We start from the raw sequence: 24632 nt of genomic DNA, 5'->3' as shown, positions 1-24632 counted from the left end.
AAATGCTTATGTCAATATTTGCAGATAGACTAAAAACTTTTGTACAAATTCTTAGTTGAAGATGACCAAATGGGATTCATAATTAATAGAAATACTTATGATAATATTAAAAGAACATTAACTCTAATAGAATCAGTCAAATATTTAAATAATCTAACACTAATTAGTTTATATATAAATTGTGCATTTGATTCTGTTAATTGGAACTATTTATTTATATCATTGGAAGAATTAAACTTTTCAAAGAGCTTTATAAATTTAATCACTCAATTATATCAGGATAGCCAATCATATATTAAAATAGGTACTAATATTTCCCAAAAAATCCCTATTATTAAAGGAACAAAGCAGGGTTGCCCCTTATCTCCCTTATTATTTACCCTCATTATGGAACCATGGGCCAGTTTTATAAGAGATAATGAAAATATTCAAGGATTTAAATTAAATTCCAATAAATCTTGCAAAATACAAATGTTTGCAGATGACATTCTTATTACACTTGGTGATAATGATTCATCTATTCATGCTCTCTTTAGTAATATTGAACTTTTTCAAAAGAAATCTGGTTTATTATTCAACGATGATAAAACCTCACATCTTATTAATTGGTCATAAAAATTTTGAAATACAAGCCGCTTATAGTAAATATCTGGCAAAATCTGATGAACTACTTTATTTAGGTATTATAATTACAAAAAACATAAAATATATCATTAATATATATATATATATATATATATATATATATATATATATATATATATATATATATATATATATATATATATATATATATATATATATATAATATCCACACCAACTTACATACTTGCAAAGTTCCACATCAAATACTATAATCCCTCAACCAAGAAAGCTCAGTTCTATTAAGTAATCTACATTACAAATTGCACATTCTAAGAAAGCAATCCTCACAAAATGGTGACATCCATCCAAACCCAGGTCCAGACAATGTCCTACCTACTGATCTTCTTACCTCAAAACCCTCTATCACACTTAGCCCCAATAAACTCCCCAACTCATTCCTGATAGCACATCTCAATATCCAAAGTGTCAACAACAAAATTCCACATCTCCATTCTCTCTTAGATATATACTCTTTTGACAGTTTATGCCTCACAGGGACTTGGTTAAAGCCACAAAATCAAGATAATGAAATTATCCCACCAGGATATAATATATTGAGGTATGACCGTAAAAACAGAAAAGGAGGGGGAGTAGCAATTCTTTACAAGGCTGGGCTACAAGTTACTACCTCACCCTATAATCCACCTAAAGACAATAATGCAGAAGTCCTTTTTTCAAAGATTCAGCTAAATTCTAGCAAATCCATAAATATATTATGTATCTATCTACCATCTGGAAATAACATAAACTCATTGGAGGATATTCTTAGCTGAGTCTCAGCAACCTTCCCATAGGAAACTATAATACTTGGTGATGTCAATATTGACTGGAAGTGCATCAATACTGAGCATCCCACTTCACATATTAACCTTCATGGCTTCTCTCAGACCATCACCTCCCCAACTAGAATTAGCAAACCAAACCAAAAAGAGAGTACTTTAGATTGGATACTTATTAATAATCACCACCAAGCTTATAAATTAGGTATCTTCCCTAACAATGTAAGTGACCACTCCTTGACCTATATAATCAGACAAAGAATAGACATCCCACACTCAACATCAAGCAGGACTATATGTTCCGACAAACATTTTAACCAAAATCTATTCTGGAGCGAATTTAGTGCCTGTGATTGGACGTATCTAAAAACCCTCCCATTGGACGAAGCTGTCCAATACTTTACCTCTAAAGTCTTAACCATCTTAGACCAGCATGCTCCCAAATGTAAAATAAGAATCAGGTCAAAACCAGCCCCATGGTTCTCTAAAGAAACCAGGCAAAAAATCCTACTTCGAAATAAAGCCTGGATTAGGTTGCGAACTACTAAAAGCACATCTGATCAACAAACATTTAGACAATTAAGAAATGCAACTAAAAAATCTATACTCCTAGACAAAAAAACTTTTACTTTAAAATACAGCAAACACACCAAAAAAACCCCACAACAATTCTGGGCAAGTATCAACAAACTCCTATACCCAGGGCACTCTAGTACACCAACCCCTATGGAAGCTAATCATGAGACTCCCCTCCAAACTGCAAAGGACTTTAACTCCTTCTTCACAGAATCCATCCAATCCCTAGCCAGTAAGCTAGCCCTTGACACTTCTAGCCTCCCTGCCCCTATGACTAGCACACTTCCTACCTTCATACTACAACCCATCTCTACTAATTTCATTTTTAAACTCTTAGCTAAACTTAAGTCATGTACCCCTTCAGCTGACCATATTCCAGCTGAATATCTGCAAAAAGCAGCTAAAGCAGTAGTTTATCCTATTTCCATCTTGATAAATAGAACTATTAAGGAAGGATCCATCCCTGCCATCTGGAAAATCTTACACATCATCCCCCTACACAAAGGTGGGAATTCCAATGATTATTCAAACTATCGGCCCATAGCCCTTCTATCCCTCTTAACAAAAAATAATGGAAAAATGCATCCATCATCAGCTAATAGGCCATCTCACTCAACATAACATACTAGCAAAAACCCAACATGGCTTTAGGCCATGCCACAGTACCGCTACTGCCCTCCTATCCTTTACTGACACCATTAATAAATGCTGCAATAACAATATAGTCTCTTTGGCTCTATTTATCGATCTTTCTAAGGCTTTTGATATGGTAAATACCACCTTGCTTATATATCTACTCAAATCACTTTCCCTAGATTCCCTATCGGTAAAATGGTTCACTTCCTACCTGAGCAACAGACAACAGGCAGTGCTCTGGGAGAATATCTATCATTTCACCTGCCAGTTACACTGGGTGTACCCCAGGGCTCCATTCTAGGTCCCCTCTTATTTTCAATTTTTGTTAATGATCTCGACTTAGCTATTCCCAATGCAATTTGTGTACAATATGTAGATGATGCAACATTAATCTGTACAGCTAAATCTGCATCTGAATTGCAATCCCAAACCCAGAAGGTTTTTTAACATAGTTGAGACATGGTTCATGAAGTGCTGCCTCCTTTTGAATCCCAAAAAAACAAAGCTCCAGATATGTACTCCTGCTCACAGGTCAACACCAATAGACTTCTCAGTCATCTCTAATAATGGCAGCCTCATATCACCAGACTCTACCACCAAACTCCTAGGGATCAAAATAGATAACAACCTTAACTTTGATACCCATATTAATAACATTATAAAATCAATTAACAGAAAAATGGGCTCCCTCTACAGAATCAAACCTTTCCTAACACCAATAGCAAGAACTACCATTGCCCACTCCCATCTAATCTCTACTCTTCTCTATGCCTCATGAATATATACACCGACCTATCTAAAAATAATCTTCTCAAACTAGCTACCTCCTATAACAACATTGCTAGATTTGCCACTGGTAAACCCTTCAGAACCCATCACTGTCATAATCTCAAATAACTTGGGTGGCTTGAACTACAGAATCTGCTTCAACCCAACCAACTTATTATTGCTCATAAGATCCTTAACCAGCCTAACAATACCCCAATACTCTTAGACCTTATAACCCCTTATAGAAATTTTAATGCCTTGTGTTCATCAAATAAACTCCAAGTTAACATCAATAAGTCTAACAACATGGCAGGGGACTCCCTGTTCTCAAATGTAGTTGGTAAAAAATGGAACCTTCTACCTAGTGAACTTACATCCCTTCCTTCCTTACCACTCTTTAAACAGAAACTAAAAATGTTCCTGGAAAGACACTGGCTATGCCCTTGTAGCAACCCTGACTAATCAATAATTACTACTGCTACTAATTATCTTTTTTCTAACTCTACTCTCTCCACTAAATTAATGTCCTGTAGTGCAACATGATAGCATGTATGTAGAAATGGAAAACTGTATTAGCTTCTAGTGCATGTAAATATTTAGCTCTAAATATTGTAAATAGTTTTAGGAAATGTGTAGATATATTCATCTACGTCTATTTTGTGTAACATAAAAGCGTCTTGTCTGATATCTGTCTTGGAGCTTTTCTCCCCAGGCCTCTACTGAAAATGGACATATATCCAGTTGGACTAGCCCGGTCAACAAATGTAAAATAAATAAAATAAAAATAAAATAAACTATAATAACAGTTTATTGGCAATAGAAAATCTTATTAAAAATGGAATGAAATTAATTTCTCCATGGATAAAAAACTTTTAATAATAAAGATGATTTTATTACCTAAAATTTTATATATTATACAATCCATCTCATTATCTCCTCCTAATCAAATTATTAAAAAATTAATTCCTTGATACACAAATTTTATGGTCTCCGATTAAACCCAGGATAGCTCTATCTAATCATATGAAAAACTAGGAAAAAGGTGGTATAGCAATGCCTAATTTGGAAATCTATTCTGTTTCCTCAATGACCAAAACTATTTACCAACTTATAGATAATACTTATATAGCAAACTGGAAAAATACTCTAGAAATCTTAATTAGTAATTCTATAAATAACAAATTTCAGAAGTTAACTATACTAAGTAACTCCTTTATTTGGGTTCTAAAAGAATATTTCTTATCTTACTCATCTCAGAAATTTAACTCCAATTATATAATTCTTCTTCTGAAATCCTTCAGAAATTATATTTATAAATTCAATATTTATAAAGAGTGGATATATATTATTTTTCCTATAGCTTTCACACAAGGTGTCATCTTTTCATCTGATTATAATAAAATGCTTTCTTTTCAACAGAAATACCTAATATTTTGGTTTCAATTGATGACTATGAATGACCAGAAAACTATAAACATATTAAAAAAATCAATATGAATATGATTCTTTCTCTTGGTTAGATTTACAGGAAGCTAGGAAATATGTTCTAAACAAAATGGATTCTATGTCTTTAACAACAAAAAATACAATTGTCATCATCTTCTTTCGGCTGTTCCCATTAGGGGTCGTCACAGTGGATCATCTGTTTCCATTTCTTCCTGTCCTCTGCATCATGCTGTTTCACACCAACCGTCTACATGTCCTCTCTCACCACATCCATAAACCTTATTTTAGGCCTTCCTCTTTTCCTCTTACCTGGCAGCTCCATCCTTAGCATCCTTTTCCCAATATACACAACATCCCTCCTCAGCACATGTCCAAACCAACGCAATCTCGTCTCTCTTGCTTTGTCTCCAAACTGTCCAACCTGAGCTGACCCTCTAATATACTGATTCCTAATCCTGGCCACCCTAGTCACACCCAGTGCAAATCTTAACATCTTTAACTCTGCCACATCCAGCTCTGACTCCTGCCTTTTTGTCAATGCCACCGTCTCCAATCCGTATAACATAGCTGGTCTCACTACCCTCTTATAGACCTTCACTTTCACTCTTACTGGTACCTGTCTGTCACAAATCACTCCTGACACGCTTCTCCACCCATTCCACCCTGCCTGTACTCTCTTCTTCACCTCTCTTCCACACTCACCATTACTCAGAACTGTTGATCCCAAGTACTTAAACTCATCCACCTTTACCAACTCTACTCCCTGCATCCTCAAAATTCCTCTACCCTCCCTCTCATTTACACACATATATTCTGTTATAGCCCTGCTTACCTTTATTCCTCTCCTCTCTAAAGCATATCTCCACCTCTCCAGGGTCTCCTCAACCATACAATTCCTAAATTATTTCAATTTATGGTAATAGCTTTACAACATAATTCTATATCTAAAATATTTATCTCATATATATAAAGCAATCAAATTTGATTTAGATGACCCTTCAGAAAGTTATTAGAACTATTTACTTTAATAATTATCCCCCTAATGACTCTGACAAAATAAATATCTTACAGTCAGCAAGTGTAACCACTTCATCACTTAATTGGAACATTTTTACATGGAGGTATTTGCATAGGTCTTTTATTACCCCATTTTCTTTAAGTAAATTTAATAAAAAAGTTACCAATTGTTGGAGATGTAACAAAATTGTTAATGCAGACTGGGCACACATGATGTTTGATTGTAAAAATTAAATAAATTTTGGACAGATGTTAATTCCTTTTTACAAGCTATTTTTACAGATAATTTTTATCTTTCTAAATCACTAGTTATATTTAACACACCTGTTCCTAATTGTATCAGAGACTCTAATCATCCTCTGATTTGGTCAATTCTATCCATTGCCAGAAAAATCATTACAAGAAATTGGAAGTCTCATACTTCACCCTCAATAACTGAATTCAAAAATGTACTTCTTGAAGTATGTAACTTAGATATTTTGACCAATACTGCAAGATCTTCTAGGAATACTAATTCATCTAATATGTGGAAAAAGTATATGATTTATTGAACAAGTAATTCAAATTCTTTTATAATCTTCTTATTTTAATGAACTTGTTTATTAATATTTGATTATTGTGGAGAATGTCGTATATAGTTTAAAATCTTTGTTTAATTTTCTCATTTTATGTCACTCATTTTGAAAAATGTACATATCTCTAGTTTGTGTTTATTTGACAATGTTTATCTCAATAAAGCTGTTTAAGAAAAGTGCCTCACTGAGACAGATGCCTGGTATCAAAGCCATGGCCTCAAGCTCAATGCCAAAAAGTGCATTGTCATCCCCTTTGGTAAAAACTCTGTACCCATGAGCTACCACATAGGTGGTAGTCTACTTAACACTGAAAGTGTGATAAGAGACCTTGGGACACAGGTGGACAGTAGTCTCTCCTTTGATAATGACATTGCCACAGTAATCAGGAAATCCTTCTATGTGGCACACCTCATCACAAAAGGTTTCTCATCCAGGAAAAAAGAGGTCATTGTTCCCCTCTACTCAGCAGTCATTAGACCCATTATAGAGTACAACACCCCTTTTGTATGTACCTCACAAGACATCTACAACTGGAAAAGCTGCAGAAATACCTCACAAAGAAGATTACCAGCCTCAAACAGATGCCCTATGCAGACCATCTCAAAAAACTCCAGCTTTACTCCGTCGCATATTGCCTACTCAGAGGTGATCTCTGCCTAACATACAAAGCTATGTCAAACCCAGAGCTGTTGGACATGCTCCACTTAAAGAAATCCCAATCACTCTGAGCTACATGCTCTAGAGACCTAAACCTTGTCACCACAATAAACAGAACATGCTGGAGGGATAGATTCCTGTCTCAGAGACTTCCCATACTCTGGAACAAACTACCTATCTATATCAAACAAAGCTCCTCATTAGCACTCATCAAGAAAAATCTTGATGATTGGATGGGAAATAGGAAATCCACCCCGGGGATCACCTCTGGGGCTCTGCTCGACAGGGGCACAGGAAAATAATTTTCTTGGGTGGTGAAAGCCAGGGTACATTTTTGGCTAGGCTTATATAGGCCCTAGGGCCAATAGCCTAGTACCTACCTATGAACCTATGAAAAATGTATTAACATCGCATTATATCTCAAAGAAGGATATTCTTTGTTTTCATAATTGTACTTATACTATAAGCAATATAAAGGCTTTATGTAGACATTTTTATGTAAATATTTTCTGGTAAGAAGACACTTTTCCAGATTCCGTAATATGTTTTTCTGAGTCATCCAATTTCCTATTGTTTTATATGAGTAAAACATGCTTCTGGTGCTGTCCTTAATTTTATCATAATTTTATAAAAGTTTGAACAAATGGATTTAGAAATTTTGTGTGATAAGTCCACAGTCAAAAAAAAAGTTTTTGATATTTTAATTCAGAAATTGCCATGCCCTGTGCTATACAGACTACAATTGACTAAAATTTGGTATTGATACCCAGTCATTAGCACTTAAATCAAATTTGCCCTTATTTTCATCAGTTGATAATAACTTTGTCTTATTTAAATTGTTAAATCAAAATGCGCCAAATTTTCCTCTTCCATTACCATCTTAGTATTATTAAGTCTCTGCGTAAAGTCTACTGCAACAAAAGGAAGATATTTAAAATATCAATTTTTAAATTAACATATTTCTAGACATTCTCTTAAAAATATTTAATAGGTTGTTTATTTAACTTAAGTTATTGGGATTAAACATAAAGTAATTAAAATAATGACTTATTAATAACATCTTATTTATAATAGCATTTATTGCTTTATCAGTAATCTTAAACTGTTTTGTATTACATATATTTATCCTTATGTTCCACTAATTTGATATGTATCCTGTATTAATACAATATAATTCAATGTTTGCATAATAATTGAATCTGATATGCATTATTCTAAGTCTACAAATTCTATTCCTACATTATTTCAGGTTTTAATATGATTTCTGGGGTAATTTTTAGTTTATATAGATACCATAAAACTGTAGTAAATGTTTATTTAAAAGTTTTAATCTCATTTTTGTTTGGTGTTAGTGAAGCAGCATGTATTTTATTACACTAAGGGCCAGCCTCCAAAAGAGTTGCTCTCAGTGTACGTCTGCCCTGATTCAAAATGACTTGCCCCTGGATTCTCAAAAGCTTGCACGGCGTGCATGATTAGTGTTAGATGAAATATTGCCAATATGGCATCCGAGCGATCCACGTACGTGCACGTCTGACATGTGCGAGCGCTGTAGCACTAGTGCTGCATGTCCCCAGCCCCCGTATGCAAATCACCCCATTTGCAGGTGAAAACCATGCAGATGAGGGAAATTTGCCATCCAGAAATCAGGAATCAGGGCGTGCAGGACTAGCATAATATGCAGAAATCTACTCAGTTAGTAACCGAGTACGGCACTGCAAACTGGAAAACAGAGGTATGACAGCTCCAAATAAAGGTGCATAACATTGAGGAAGCATGCCACTGGCCAAGCAGAAAGCCACTGGCATTGCAAACAATGCCAAATGTACAAAATGCAACTTTTATGAAATGTCCGCTTATCACATCTGTTGAAGCATAGGGCAGAGGTGCGCAAACGGGATCAGGGGGGAAATAATAAAATAAACCTAAAATAAGCATTCTAACTAAAATCAGTAGTCTGCCATGCAAGTCAATGGCAGGCAGAAGACAACCTGGCCAGTGAGTAATGGTTGTTAAGAGGGCAGGGTCAGTGTGGGACATGTAACTATGCATTAGCAGGCAATCCTATGCAAATGAGGTGAAGGATAGTGAATCCCAGTTTTCCCCAGGGTGTGAGACATGTCCCAAGAGTGTAAGAGTATAAATAGCTGGGTGCAAGACTAGGATATAGGTGACATCATGGGGGTGTGTATCAAGCATACTGTAAGTGGAGTGGAGCCCTGTGGCTTGGGATTGCTCCTAGCTTAGCACAGCTTAGCTAGGGGTGTGTCTAAACCTGCCTAGCACCCTTTACAAAGTGTAAGTGGATGTGCGTGCCGCGCACCGGGTTTTACAGGAAGAAAAAAGAAGTTAAACCAGGAAATAGCAACTCTGTGCACATTTGAACAGAGAGGCAATGGGAAGGGAAAACAGCAGTAAGAAGGTAATCAAGGAGAACTAGCTGAGCTGACAGGTGAAATATATCAGAATCAGCTAATTACACAGGCAGCAGACCAGCCCAGCCCAGAACACTACTATAAACTAAGCAAACAACTTCTCCTCTGGTTTTTCCACACTCTACACCACTGGTGTATACAAGTGGGGAAATTTTAACAAACAAACCTACAAAATGAGAAGGGCTGCAGCAGGCAACATAGAACAACATGTGCAAGAGGCTGAGGGTGGTGAGGATGTGAATGCTGCCAAACAACCCTCAGTGAAGAGACAGAGAAGAGTGTACAGACCCAGGGTAACCTACCAGGGGCTACATGAGCTGGAGATAGTGGAGCACTATAGGGTGGACAGAGACCTCCTACAGCAAATTGTTGAGCTGCGCCGGCCACACCTGACACAACAAACTGGCCGAGGGGAACCCATCCTATTGGATACCAAGGTATGTGTAGGCCTAGGTATACTAGCCACAGGTACCTCCCAAAGCACAACTTGGGATATTATGGGCATCTCACAGGCATCAGCATCCAGAGTATTCCACCAGTTCCTGGATGCCATGTCAGCACATGCCAGTGAGTATGTATATTTCCTCAACACACATGAGGTGTTGACCAGCAATATGCGACTCTTCCACCAAGTTGCAGAATACCCTGGGGTAGTGGGTGCTATAGACGGCATGCACTTATGCATCAAAGCACCAGCCGGTGAGCAGGGTAGGGCCTACATCAACCACAGGGACATCCTCTCCATCAACTGCCAGGTCGTATGTGATGCCCAGGACATTATAATGAATGTGTGTGCTGGCTGCCCTGGAAGCTATGACAATTCACACATATGGCATCTGACGCAGCTGTACCACAGATTTGCCAATGTAGACATCCCCTATGGTCACCTAGTGGGGGATTCTGGGTACCCACTGGAGCCATGGCTGATGACACCCATCAGAAATGCACACACACCTGAACAACAATGCCATAATGAGGCACACGCATAGGCCAGACATATAATAGAGCATGTGTTTTGGATGCTCAGGTCACGGTTCCAGTGTCTGGACACATCCGGTGGAGCCTTGCAGTATTCACCAGCTACATGTACCCAAATTGTTATGGTATGTGCTATGCTACACAATATGATCCTGCAGAAACAGCTGCAGCAGGATCAGCATGGGGCAGGGCCACACAGCCCCCCACCAATGCCAAGGCCTGTACAGGCACAGAGTGACTCAGAGGAGGAACAACCTAAGCCTGCCCCAGTAGGCAGATGAAGGTGTGCCCAGTATGCCCTGGCCTTGGCAAAGAGGCAAGCATAGCATATGCACTGACACAGTAGGGACCCAGGGAATGACACCTCTCCCTGACTTGCACAGACAGTAAAACGGATGCCAAACTTGACACTACCTGTGCCCAACCATGTATAGGGAGTGTACTATGTGCATCCGACATAGGCACCACTCCAGCACCATCCTCAAGTCCGGCACATCCTCAAGGTAAGTCAATCAACCTACCAATTGCCAAATGGAGTAGAATGTGTTGTTACCAGTAGATATGGCATGGATGTGAGCATGCAAGGGAAATGGGTGGCCGAATGTTAAGGCAGCAGACAGTAGACATCCATAGTGGCACCATGACATCTGTAACACATACTGGAGTCACCATAGTAGCCAGTACTACACAAGGTGACAAAACCCACTGCAGGAAATGGGCTGAGCGACATGTGTGTCCATAAGAGCCACACATGCCAGTCAGGAAGGTTCACATACCCAACAACAGTTTCAGCCAGCAGGACAGGTATAGACAAACACAAACAAATGCTGTACTATGCCCTTTGAATGAGCCCTATGGGTAACCCCTCCACCAGGCATACACAGACAGACCACAGAAGGCCAGGCAGTTGGATGTCAGTTGTGAAGGCTAGTAAGTCATAAACTAATATGTAGGTAAATAAAGCTAAGATCTGTAGTACACTGATATGCCTCTAGCCAGCAGGATAGGTAAGACTACAGACTGAAATGGAGTACCTGACATACCAGTACAGTCCTAGCAAATGTGTGCCCTCCCATCCAATGAACACTTATAGTAACAGTCAGGTGTGCCCCCCACTCCTGTGTAGAACAATATAAACAGTCATGTGTCCCCCCACTATGCAGAAATGTAGCAACAGTCAATGCCAAATGACCAATGGATACCCTGCAGACACAGCATGCTACCTGTTGGTGTACAACACAAAAGTCAGCACCACAGTACAAACTACCTGGACTTGATCCACACATGCAATACAGATAGCCATACTGGGCATGTTCACACACTTAGAGGAATGAAGGCAATGTCAGTCAACAACATACTGAAAGGTCATACTGGGAATGCTCACACACTTACATGAAGGCCATGTCTGTAAACACCAGTGGACCAGACATATCTGGCAGTCGCAGTTCTTAGTGCAGACACATGTCAGTATGCACCACTCCTGCCTTGCACACACAGTGGATAGGAATACAGACATATATGTAAGGACAACACACTAAAATAAGCCAAAGGTAGATTGGCATAGATGTGTGGAAGAGGGTGACCATGACAAGGAGCCATCTGGGCCTGTCCCACCCAGCACACAGCCAAATGGCCCCAAACACATGAGGTGCAGATGTCACTCACTGCAGATACTAGCCACCAGTATCTGTCAGCATGACAGACTATGTGGTGCACGTGTCAGCTGTGCAACATGACTGTACAAGGAAGTAGTCATCTAGTAGCTGTATACACGTACCTGTGACATATGGCCCTGTGTGTGCCCACATGTGGCATGTCAACCAGTACATGAATGGGTTATGGCCCATGCACACACTGCCCTCCCCATAGCAATATTATGACAAGCCTGCTGAGATCATCCAACATGAAATACACCTTTGGGAGAGCTGTAGCTCAGTAATCTCCATGGAGCGTCCCATAACTGCATACTGCTGTAGTGATAAACTAGTTAGGTAGTAGTTCTAACCCCAGACCTGGCAACTGTGTTTGTTTGTGTGTGAATCTGTGTGTCTAACTGAGTGGAGAGCAATGCTTTTTAAGCTACTCACACTACGTACAATTCATATACTCAACTTTGGCAAGGCTGCTGATGTCACTCACCTAGAAATACACCTCTGGGAATATCATAGCCCAGTAATCTCTGTAGCACGTCCTGTAACTGTGCACTACTGTAGTGTGGTAATGTAGTTAGATAAGTGTTCTATCCCCAAACCTGGCAACTGTGGGTTTGTGTGTGAATCTGTGTGTGTGTCTGACTGAGTAGAGAGCAATGCTTTTTAGGCTACTCACACTCCATACAAATCAAATATTCAACATTGGCAAGGCTGCTGATGTCACTCACCTAGAATTACACCTCTGGGAAAATCATAACCCAGTAATCTCTGTAGCGTGTCCTGTAACTGCGTATTGCTGTAGTGTGATGAAGTAGATAGGTAGGTGTTCTAACCCCAGACTTACCAACTGCGTGTGACTGACTGACTGAGTAGAGAATAATGCTTTTTAGGGTACTCACACTCCTTAGAATTCATATACTCAACTTTGGCAAGGCTGCTGATGTCACCCACCTAGAAATACACCTCTGGGAAGGTTGTAGCATGTCCTGTAACTGCGTACTGCCATAGTGTGATTTCAAATGGTGGTAGGGTTCCATCTCCATCCATGGCAGTTCTGGATGTTTTGTGTGTGTTTCAATGTCTGTGTATGGTACAATGCATTATAGGCTACTCACTTGCAGTGCATTACAAATTCCCTACTTTGGCAATCCTACTGATGTTAGTCATTGTGAAATACACCTTTGGGGAAGATGTACGTCAGTAATGTCCGGGGCGCATACTATAACTGCATAGTGCTGTAGTGTAATAAACTAGTTAGGTAAGGATTCTACTCCCAGACATGACAGGTGTGTGTGTGTGTGTGTGTGTGTGTGTGTGTGTGTGTGTGTGTGTGTGTGTGTGTGTGTGTGTGTGTGTGTGTGTGTGTGTGCATGTGTAACTTGTATCCTGTGTAGAGGTGGGTGTGAGTGTGGGACACCTGTGGGCAATGTGGAGAGGGTTTTGCTTATTTCATTTATGGTGGCCCTCCTATATATCACAATATCAACCATAGGTTCATAGGTTCATAGGTTCATACTAGGCTATCTGCCCGAGGGCATTTACAAGCCTAGCCCATAGTTTTGTGGCTTACGCCACCCCTTTAGTATGGGGAACTATACCCATTATTTTGCTGTGCCTCTGTCGAGCAGTGACACTGAGGTAATCCCTGGGGTATATCTGCGATCTCCCATCCATTGGTCAAGATTTCTCTTGAACAAGGCCAGCGAGGTGCTCTGCCTCACATATATCGGGATTTTATTCCACAGCATAGGGAGTCTTTGGGTGATGAATCTATCCCTCCAGCACGCCCTATTAATAGCCGTGTCGAGGTTTAAGTCTCCCCCTTGTGGCTCTGACGGATCTAGATTTTTGAGGTGAAGCATATTCATCAAATCTGGGTTTGACATGGCCTTGTATGTTAGGCAAAGGTCACCTCTGAGCAAGCGGTGGCGACTGAATAGAGCTGGAGTTCTTTCAGTCGGGCAGCATAGGACAGATGTTTGAGACCCTTTATCCTTTTGGTGAGGAACTTTTGTGGCCTCTCCAGCTGCTGCAAGTGTCGGGTCAGATACATTCCGAATGGGGCATTGTACTCAATCATTGGTCTGATGAGTGATGAGTATAGGAGACTATGACCTCCTTGATCTAGATGAGAATCCCTTCATGATAAGGTGGGCAATGTAGAAGGTCTTCCTAACTACTTTAGCTACATGGGTGTTGAATGACAGACTACTATCAACCTGGGTCCCCAGGTCCCTGATAACTTCTTCTGTGCTCAGTGGATTGCCACCTATTTGGTAGCTAGGGGTAACCTTGTTTTCGAAGGGTATGACTATGCATTTTTGGCATTTAACTTTAGGCCATGGCTCTGGCACCAGTTATCCGCTTCTGTGAGACCCTTCTGAAGGATATCTGTGTCAGATGTGTTTTCTACTATGGCGCCCAGTTTGCAGTCATCTGCAAACTTTGTCAGCCATAACCCTCCTGTGTTTGCTTGTACTTCGGAAAAGTAGATGCCAAACAAGAGTGGGCCCAGGACTGAGCCCTGTGGTACACCACTTGTGACAGGCTTTGAGTCTGACATGGCAGCAACTCTGACCCTGTGGGTTCTGTCACTCAGCTAGTTTGCAACCCATCTTGTGATATATGGGTTAACATTTAAGCTGATGAGTTTTTCAATGATAGCCGAGTGGGGTATTGTATAAGGCCTTCGCCAGATCGAGGTAGGCTGTATGGACTGCCTTTCCTCATCAATGGCTTTGGTGACTGTTTGAAAAGTCAACCAAGTCTAGAAGGCATGATCTGCCTTTGACAAAGCCAAACTGGGATGGATCCAAAGTCTGCAAATTCCCTATGTCTTTATTTATGAGGTCCATTATGATCCTCTCCATGGCTTTGCAGATAAGGCTTGTCAAGCTAATGGGCGGTAATTTCCAGGGTCGGTGGAGGCACCGCTTTGTGAAGTGGGACCACAGTTGCAGTGCACCTACCCTGGGTATCCAGAGGTAAGACTATGATTAAACAGCTGTCCTAGCTGTGGGTTTAATTCCTCGTTGAGTTCGTGGAGCACACAGCCGGGACACCATCAGGTCCCATGGATGCTGTGTTTTTGCTTTGAGAGCAGTTCTCACTTGGGCGTTGGAGATGTTTGGGGGCTGCAATCGCTTGGTATAGATATCTCTCTTTGGGGGAGGGGGGAGAAGTTTGCACTGAACCTGTCAGCCAGTATGTTGGCAATGTCTGTAGGATCAGTAATCTTCACATCATTTTGAACTAGTTCTGAGCATATCTGAGCATATCCCCCATGCAGGGATAACAGATGTAAATTAGCTGAGAGGCTGGGTTGCAAAGCCATAACCATACATGTGACATCAAGGCCAGCCAATCACAGTTAGCAACCCCACTGTGCCTTCACATGTGACTCACAATGGGCATACCATGTCTGACAACATGCCTTGTATGGACAGATAACACTGACATCAGGGAATGCTGCTAGCATGTTATCAATGTAGGTGCAGGGTAAACCTGCTGCCCATTACCAGTTGCTGCCACAGGTGGGCAAGACTGGCAGATCTGATGATAATCTGTGTTCACAACATGGGTCAGACACCCAGGTACAGTTCCACATGTCACCGTATATGCATGTGGGAGGTGTGCACATCCTAGACACCATCCATGTCATGGACTAGGGTACACATACATGGCAAGTGATGCACAGCATTGGCCACACACAATAGTCACCCAGGTGACCGGATGGGGGATGCAATATCCACCTGTGTGGGCAAATGCAGAAACTACAGGCCTGAGCCACAATGTAGACCATTGTCATGTGGCCTGATGCCAAGGTATACCCATCGCCTACCCTTGTATAGCCTGCTGGCACTGTTGACCACCACACACCCATGCAGACATGCACCCATGCATGTCAGAACTGGCACCCTGTGTGTTTGTGTGTGTGTGTTGTATGGTGCGTATGTCTACATCCACACTCACTACAACCCCCCAGGGCACAGTGAAGCATGCTGTCTGATGTCTGACACCTTCTCATACTCATTGCCCATACTACCTCCGTATGACCCTTGTGGTGCATGTGATACCTGCACATTGATGTGTTGTGGCAATCACACTAGTGATGAGTTACACTCCTGGCTCTGCCAAGTGTGTCAATGTGTGTGCGTCCCTGTGTGAGTATGCCTGTGTTGATGCTGGCACCTGTTCATGTAGACAGGCACGTGTACATCACCTATTGTATATGTAGCGTATCCCTGTTGCAGATGTTCATAGGTTCATAGGTAGGTACTAGGCTATCAGCCCAAGGGCCTACATAAGCCTAGCCAACAAGGTTCCCTGGCTTACGCTACCCAAGAAAGTTATTTTCCTGTGCCACTGTAGAGCAGACACAGATGTGATCCCCTGGGTGCATTTCCTATTTCCCATCCACTCATCAAGATTTTTCTTGAAGAGTGCTAATGAAGAACTTTGCTTGACATAGATGGGTAGCCTGTTCCAGAGTATGGGAAGTCTCTGGGACAGGAATCTATCCCTCCAGCATGTCCTGTTTATTGTGGTGACAAGGTTTAAGTCCCTAGAGCATGTAGCTCGGAGGGATTGGGATTTCTTTAGGTGTAGCATGTCCAACAGCTCTGGGTTTGACATAGCTTTATATGTTAGGCAGAGATCACCTTGGAGTAGGCAATATGCTACAGAGTAAAGCTGGAGTTTTTTGAGGTGGTCAGTGTAGGGCATTTGTTTGAGGCCAGTAATCCTCTTTGTGAGGTACAGCTGTGGCCTTTCCAGCTGCTGCAGATGTCTTGTGAGGTACATTCCAAAAGGGGTGTTGTACTCTATAATGGGTCTAATGAGTGTCGAGAAGAGGGGAACAATGACCTGTTTTTTCCTAGATGAGAACCCTTTTATGATGAGGTGTGCCACGTAGAAGGACTTCCTGACTACTGTGGCAATGTGACTATCAAAGGAGAGACTACTGTCCAACTGGTCCCATGGTCTCTTATCACACATTCGGTGTTAAGTAGATTGCTGCCTATGTGGTCGTTCATGGGTACAGAGTTTTTACCAAAGGGGATGACACTGCACTTTTTGGCATTGAACTTGACGCCATGGCTCTGACACCAGGCATCTGTCTCAGTGAGGCCCTTCTGTAGGATGTCCACATCATTTGGGGACTTGACTATAGTTCCTAGTTTGCAGTCATCTGTGAACTTCATTAGCCAGAGGCCTTCTGTGTTAGCCTGTACTTCAGAGAAGTAGATACCAAACAGGAGAGGTCCCAGAACAGAACCCTGTGGTACTCCACTTGTCACTGCTTTGAGATCAGATTTGGAATCTGCAACTTTTACAGTATGGGTTCTGTCAGTGAGCCAGTTGGCAACCCATCTTGTGATGTAGGGATTTGTACCTAGTTTAGTGAGTTTAGCTATAATTTCAGAATGGGAGATGGTGTCGAAAGCCTTGGCGAGGTCAAGATAGGCTGTGTGAACCACCTTACCCTCATCTACGGCTTTGGTGACTGCCTCAAAGAAGTCGATCAGGTTCAGGAGGCATGATCTGCCTTTCACAAACCCGAACTGTCTGGGATCCAAAGTTTGGAGGTTACCAATGTCTTTGTTTATGAGTTCCATGATGATACATTCCATGGCCTTGCAGACCAGGCTCATCAGGCTAATAGGTCGATAGTTCCAGGGATCAGTGGTGGCTCCCCCCTTGTGGAGTGGGATAACTGCTGCTGTGTGCCATTCAGTGGGCACAAAGCCTGATGCGAGGCTATTATTGAACATGGTGCTTAAGTGTGGAGCCAGTTCATTCTGAAGTTCATGTAAAACGCAGCCTGGGATGTTGTCCGGTCCCATGGATGCTGTATTTTTGACTTTAGAGAGTGCAGCTTTTACCTACGTAGTTGTGATTACAGGGACTCTGCATTCTTCCTGTATAGATATGGGCCCTTTAGGGGGTGAGAGGGGGGTAAAGTTAGCACTGAACCTATCTGCCAGGATGTTGGCAATATCAGTTGGTTCTTTAATTTTCTTGCCTTTGTGCTGTAACTCAGAGCAGATCTGGATGTTGCCATCGGGATTCTTGACATAGCTATATAATGCTTTGTGGTTGTCCTTGGAATTAGTGGTGATTTCGTTTTTGTAGCTAGCTTTGGAGGATCTTATAAGGGATCTCAGCTTCTTTTTGAGGCTGACCAAGGAGCTCCTCCACTCATGGGATTTTACTCTCTTTTGCAACAGTTTCTTCCTTCTGTTGTACAGTTTGTTTATGGCAGGGGACCACCAGATTGGCTTCCTTTTTTTGGAGGATAGTGTCTTGGTTCTGTTTGGGATAGCATGATCCATGCACTCGTTTAAGTGCTTATAGAGTGCATTTGTGTAGGATTCAGCAGTTGTAACTGTACTGTCCATCTGCATGGGTGTCATGAAGTTCACCACGTCTGTCTTAAGAAGCATGAAGTTGGCTTTGGAGATTTTTTTACTGTGGTTTCCTAAATGGGGGGTAGGGGCAGGATGTGGATATCAAGGGTGATTAGCTTATGGTCGGATCGGACCAACGAGGAGTTGACTTCAGGTGTGGAACACCGGTCACTCATGTTGGTAATGACTAGGTCCAGGATATTGTTGCCTCTGGTGGGGGTGTGTATAAGTTGATCCAGGGCATTGGAATTTATGAATTCCAGAAAGCGTTGAGCTAAGGAGTTGGTACACGAGTAGTTTTCCCAGTTAATGGTGGGGTAGTTGAAGTCACCCATCATTAGGGTGTTTGGTTGAACCCTAATATTTTCCAGTACATCAAGAAAACAGGAGTGGGAATCCTGGGGCATGGTGTGGGATCTGTAGCAAGCTACAATTTGGATTGCAGTTTTGCCCAGAGTTAGTTGCACTTGGATAACCTCGGATGCATTATGCTGAGCAACTAGCCTGGAGGTGTGGATATCCTTAACTCATTCCCTCCAGTAGAACTGTTTTGTTTGTGCACCTTTAACTCCCAGTGGGTGTGGTTTCAGCCTTTGAAAAATGACGTTATCACCTTTAAGTTCTAACAAATACTTATTTACAGAGGTCATATATCAATACAATTGTGTTTGCCATCATATATGCTTCAAGATAAAATATTCTGATACCTTGTGTGTAGCATGCATTTGGAATTATTAATGCAAATATGAACATGCAATATCTGATGCCTAGAGGAGCAGTAGTTGGTAACTGCAGAAATGCCTGTAGGCATCACTCGGCTGTAATGAGTTAATGAATATGGACACACATCCACCTTTGGTGTTTCGGTCCAGGTTACATGGCCGAAACGTGTGGTATGAGTTATAGCCTGATAGTGCAGGGGTGCTCTCTGGAGCCTTGAACCAGGTCTCAGTCACTACACAGATATTGATGCTCTCTATTTTAAGGAGTGCCTTGAGTGAGTGCATTTTGAGATTTAGACTTCTAGCATTGAGTAGCATTACCCTCAGTTTTTGCTTGCCTGTTCCTGTTATGGTGGTGAATTTGTTATTTGAACCTTGCCTAAAAAAGGCAGTATAGGGGCAGCAAGAGCCTTAGCCAATATCCAGAATCCCAGGGGCAACAGGTGCAGGCCATCTGTGGCAAAGCATCGTGGTCTGTCGACCATGTCATCCCAAGCAGACAGATACTGGATCCCATTAGAATGACACTAGAAGCTTAGCCAATTGTTGAAGTCAGTCATTTTGTCCATGTACTGCGGTATCATTCTGGGTGATGGCAGAATGCTACTCAGGGCTAGGGTCATACCTGCCTGGGCTACAAGATCAGAGAGCTCTTCCATGCCTCTTTTCATGTAGTCCAAGGAGGTACGTCTCAGGTCATTCAAACCAACATGGACAATGACAGAGTCATATTTGTACTTGTGGAGTGACCTGAGTGCATGGGTTATGTGGTGGATCCTGGCACCCGACAGGCAGCTGACAGTAACCTTCTCCTTGTTTAGCCTGGTGAGTGGGACATCAGTGTGCCTGACTATAGAGTCACCTATGACTAGTGTGTTGGGTACATTGTTTTGCCTTTGTGGCTGTGGTTGAGTGGCACACTGAGTCTGTGGGCTATGTGTCATTTGGGTTGTGTTGGGGGATGGAGGTTGCTTGCGTTTCTGCTTTGGAGATCTCTGTTGCTTAGACAGATTATTATTGAGAGCCTCCACGAATGTTTTTGTGTTACTATGTGTGGATTTTTGTGGTGCAGATTTAGTGAGACAATATGATGAGTGTGGTGTGGTGCAAATGTTTACCTTCTCCTCATGACTGTCAAGTTCAGTCTTGGTTGGAGAGAGCTTTACCTCCAGTTTGGCTAGATAAGTGCATCTCTCACAGGTTGTAGTGTTGGGTGGTAGGAGGAGAGGGTTGTCTGTGTACATGAGGCAATTTCTACATTGCCTCAAGATGCCCAGATTCATCGGATAGACAGGAGAGAACACTGGGAGCTGACCCTTGGACATGCCTGAATAAAAAACTATTTTCCTCTAGATAAGTGGGGAAAGTGATTACAAGAGCTGTTTTTCTCTAAGCAAGTGAGAAAAGTAAGTACAAAAACAGTTTTCCTCTAGGTAATGAGGAAGATTGAGTGCTATTCTAATTAGTAGCTTATTTAGTGCTTACAAGTTCTGAACAAGTGCTGAGCATGAATAAGCAAATTTAAGTGCTAAAACTAAGAATCTGTATCTGCACTAGATGATTTACAGGACATAAACAAGTGCAAATGCAGGCTTTCAAATCAGAAAGTTGAGAGAGATGAAAGAGATTACCCAAATGGTCAATAACTACAATTTCTGGGCCAGAACCACTCATTATGTGTAGACAGGTTACCTAGTACTTACCACTCCCACTGATAAGCTAGAAGGCTTCCCTCCAACACAGAAAGGCTTGGGGGCTCAGAAGCTTACATACAGTCCTGGTACAGCAAATCTGTATCTGGAACACTAGTTACAGGAAAGGTAGGAAACAGGCGTACAGTTTTTTTTTTTTATAGAAAAGTAGCAAAAACAGTAGTAAAAACAATTCACATGCAGTGCAAGCTAGCACACTTGAGTATGTAGCAATATTAGACCAAACACAGTTTAAAAAATGCAATTAAATTAAAAAGGACTAAAAGCAAGTGCAGAGAGAGTTTATTAGGTAGAATGTGGTAAAGAGATGGGACTGGGGGAGTGTCCCAGATCAAATCTACAGTGGGGCAGGCAACTGCAAAAGCCACCAAATTTAAACTACAAACCAAAAATAAAGCAGCTTCAACAGAGATCTAATCAACAACTAACAGTACAAACTCTAAAAAACAAAAAAATATACTCAGCTCTGTAGATTTGCAGATCAGTCTCTCAGAACAGTGAGACAACAGTTTCAACAGAGATCTAAGCAACAATTAACAAACTCTATAACCAAAAAATATACTCAGCTCTGTATATTTTCAGATAGTCTGGAAGGCAGTCTCTCAGAACACAGGTTCCAGCAATTAAATGCAGGCTGTTACTAACAGGTCAAATTAAGTGATCCTTGAGTTAGATAACACATAAGCTGTAAAAAACAGTTATACCAACCGAACACATGGCAGAAACTGTGGGGGGGGGGCAGTTTCAACAGAGATCTAAACAACAACTAACAGTACAAACTCTAAAAACCAAAAAAATATACTCAGCTCTCTATATTTGCAGATCAGTCTCTCAGAACAATGAGACAACAGTTTCAACAGAGATCTAAGCAACAATTAACAAACTCTATAACCAAAAAAATATACTAAGCTCTGTATATTTGTAGAAAGTCTGGAAGGCAGTCTCTCAGAACACAGGTTCCAGCAATTAAATGCAGGCTGTTACTAACAGGTCAAATTAAGTGATCCTTGAGTTAGATAACAGACAAGCTGTAAAAAACAGTTATACCAACTGAAGATACGGCAGATGTCACTCACCATCACATATATGTTCTGAGTGCTCCACAGCAGGTAACCCATGTGGTGCATCCAATAACTGCATCAAACTGTGCTAGCACTACATAGTTGTCGGGGGTTTGATACCCTGTACTGGTAGGTGTGTGACACAAACATGCTTCAGTTTTATTCTCCCACCCCTCCCTGACATGTATTTGCCTCTGTCTGCCTCCCCCACTCCCTCTCTGGTGGATGTGGAGACCCACACCTGCTTTGCTTAGGCAGCAGCATGTGTATTTTAAGTGATGCTCATGATCATCTGATGGCCTCTGCATGAATTGCAGCCCTCCCCTAGCTGATTGCATGTGGAACAGCTGCGGTAACATTCCCATAGCTAATTGCATGGAAACACACTCCAATACCTGGGAACATCATGGTGTTGTTGGCCCTTTTCTGTCACTGTGAGCAGGAACTAGATCTGTTGTTTGGCAAACAGCATCTCAGATGGGTTGGGGATTTACCTCTAACAACATACACTGTCGAAAGAGGGCTACAAACAGGAGGGGATGTGCCTGACCTAACTACAGACTGTAAGTGCTGCTATACTGCATTTGGTGTAATGTTGGTTTAACAGTGTTTGTATGGATATGCCTGTCGTACATGTCACAATACCTGCCATGTCAGTTCCATGTATATGAGGACTCCCCATCTGCAGGGTCATCTGCAGACTGGGCAGTGTTGTGCCTTTGGTCTCATGTGTTAGCCACGGTGCATGTATCTGTGGAATGCAGAAAGGTAGTGTGAGGATTGCAGTGTGTAGATGGTGAAGGCGATGATAGTTACTGACTTCATATCCCTCATAGGACATATGTTGCAACAAACCCCATTACAATGGTAAATTTATGAGGTTATCACAGCAACATATCTATACTGGCCCTGTGTATGTGCTGTCAGCCACACCTCTGTCACCTTTTGTACATATGTCATGCATGCAGTGGTACATATGTGCTGTACACCATATATAGTGTCATCATATCTGATAACAAGCCAGTGATATGTCAGATTGCTACACATGTCATGTACAGTAGGGGTTATATTTCACAACATAACCTGGACATTCTGTGGATGTTTGTACAGTACTGAGGTCTGTGTAGTGATGGTGAATGTTGGCAGTGTGTGTATTGTTAATATGTACCTTAACCTGTGTACAGACTGTGGTGGGATGTCATTGTTCTAGCTCCCCATCTATCTGATGTTACATGCTGCCCCACTGTATGGTACCGTTTTGGCATACATGTTTGTAGGGCCATACACACACATGTCCCATACCACAGACAGCCATCAGACCAAACTGTGTAGCAGCCCAGTATATGTAGGGTCATTCTGTGAGTGGCACATATGAGGATGATGTAGAACAGATAGTCCATATACTGTAATATTATGTTAGCTTACCATATGTGGCTGTGGTTGTGTTCACATTGGTTGTGGTTATGCACTTTCGCACAGGTGTATCGTACCCTGTGCTGTGACATGGCTGTTGAGCCTGCTATATATGCAGGTACATGTGCATTCCCCCATACGAGATGTAGGCCAGGGTTGTGGCAGTCTGCCTGTAGCCTGCACAGTGCATTGTTACATGCCTAGCAGATTAGTGTAGTTACCCAGTGAGATGTCATGTGCAGATGCTTGCCAGATGTACCACTGCCGGGCCTCCCTTAAATGTCATGTATGTCACAAAGAGTAGTGGGATGCTGTACAGATGTATGTCAATATCTAGTGAGTAGTATGTGTCCATGGCACCCCTGTACCAGCAGTCATTATGTGTCAAGCCAGACAGGAGTGTGTGAATCCAAAACCTATGGTGGCATATGTATACCAGTCGTTATGTGTTATACCCATCTACATGGCTGTCTACATCCATATTGTCAGGCCTGGTGCACATGTTGTGTACTAAGGGATTATGTGTATACCTCTGGATTGTAAATTGCGTGTCCAAAGTTCCACATATATCGGCCAATATCTCTGCTGCACTCCACAGGGGCATTACATGCTAGTGGCGGTACTTTACAGTGATTTCCTTAGGTGTCTGTCAGTAGCCAATGGCGCACATGTCATAAGCAGATGTGACCTTCCACACACACCATGTCTGTGAAGACAATCCCAATGACAGTAGCAATAGTCTAGTAATATATCTGCTATACATACCTGACATCCGCTTGCACTATAACTTTGGGACTTTAGGGGCTGGGGTAGGGTTACACTCCATGTCCAGGACATATGGTGGAAATATGTGTACATATACTTATCCAGATAGATATATGTATATGATTACACATGTGTAGTACTTCCAATTACCACCGGCATTTCAACCACCCACTAAGAATCCCTACATCATGTGGGCGTGGTCCCTTTACATTCCCTGTGTGATAGACATCCTTCCTGTGTGTGGCCATCAGTGTTACAGACAGCAGGTAGCAATACCACTTGCAGGAGAACCTGCACACTCAGGGCAGCCACATATTTGTAGGAGGATCAGGAACTACAGACAGACTGTGAGTAGAGTTGTGATATGCTTTGTATAGTACTAGTG

General features: G+C 41.6%; 1 protein-coding gene across 1 annotated transcript in view; it reads right to left on the bottom strand.

The window, feature by feature from the left end:
- The window catches only part of LOC122809217 (probable G-protein coupled receptor 33), a 541365-nt gene that overhangs the window by 20710 nt on the left and 496023 nt on the right, over window positions 1-24632 (bottom strand). The gene's annotated exons all lie outside the window — the stretch shown is intronic.

This window comes from Protopterus annectens, chromosome 8.part0 (assembly GCF_019279795.1).
Source record: "Protopterus annectens isolate FY-2018-M chromosome 8.part0, PAN1.0, whole genome shotgun sequence".
Lineage (NCBI taxonomy): Eukaryota > Metazoa > Chordata > Ceratodontiformes > Protopteridae > Protopterus > Protopterus annectens.
Note: the sequence above shows the minus strand (reverse complement) of the source record. Positions and strands in the feature narration are given on the sequence as shown.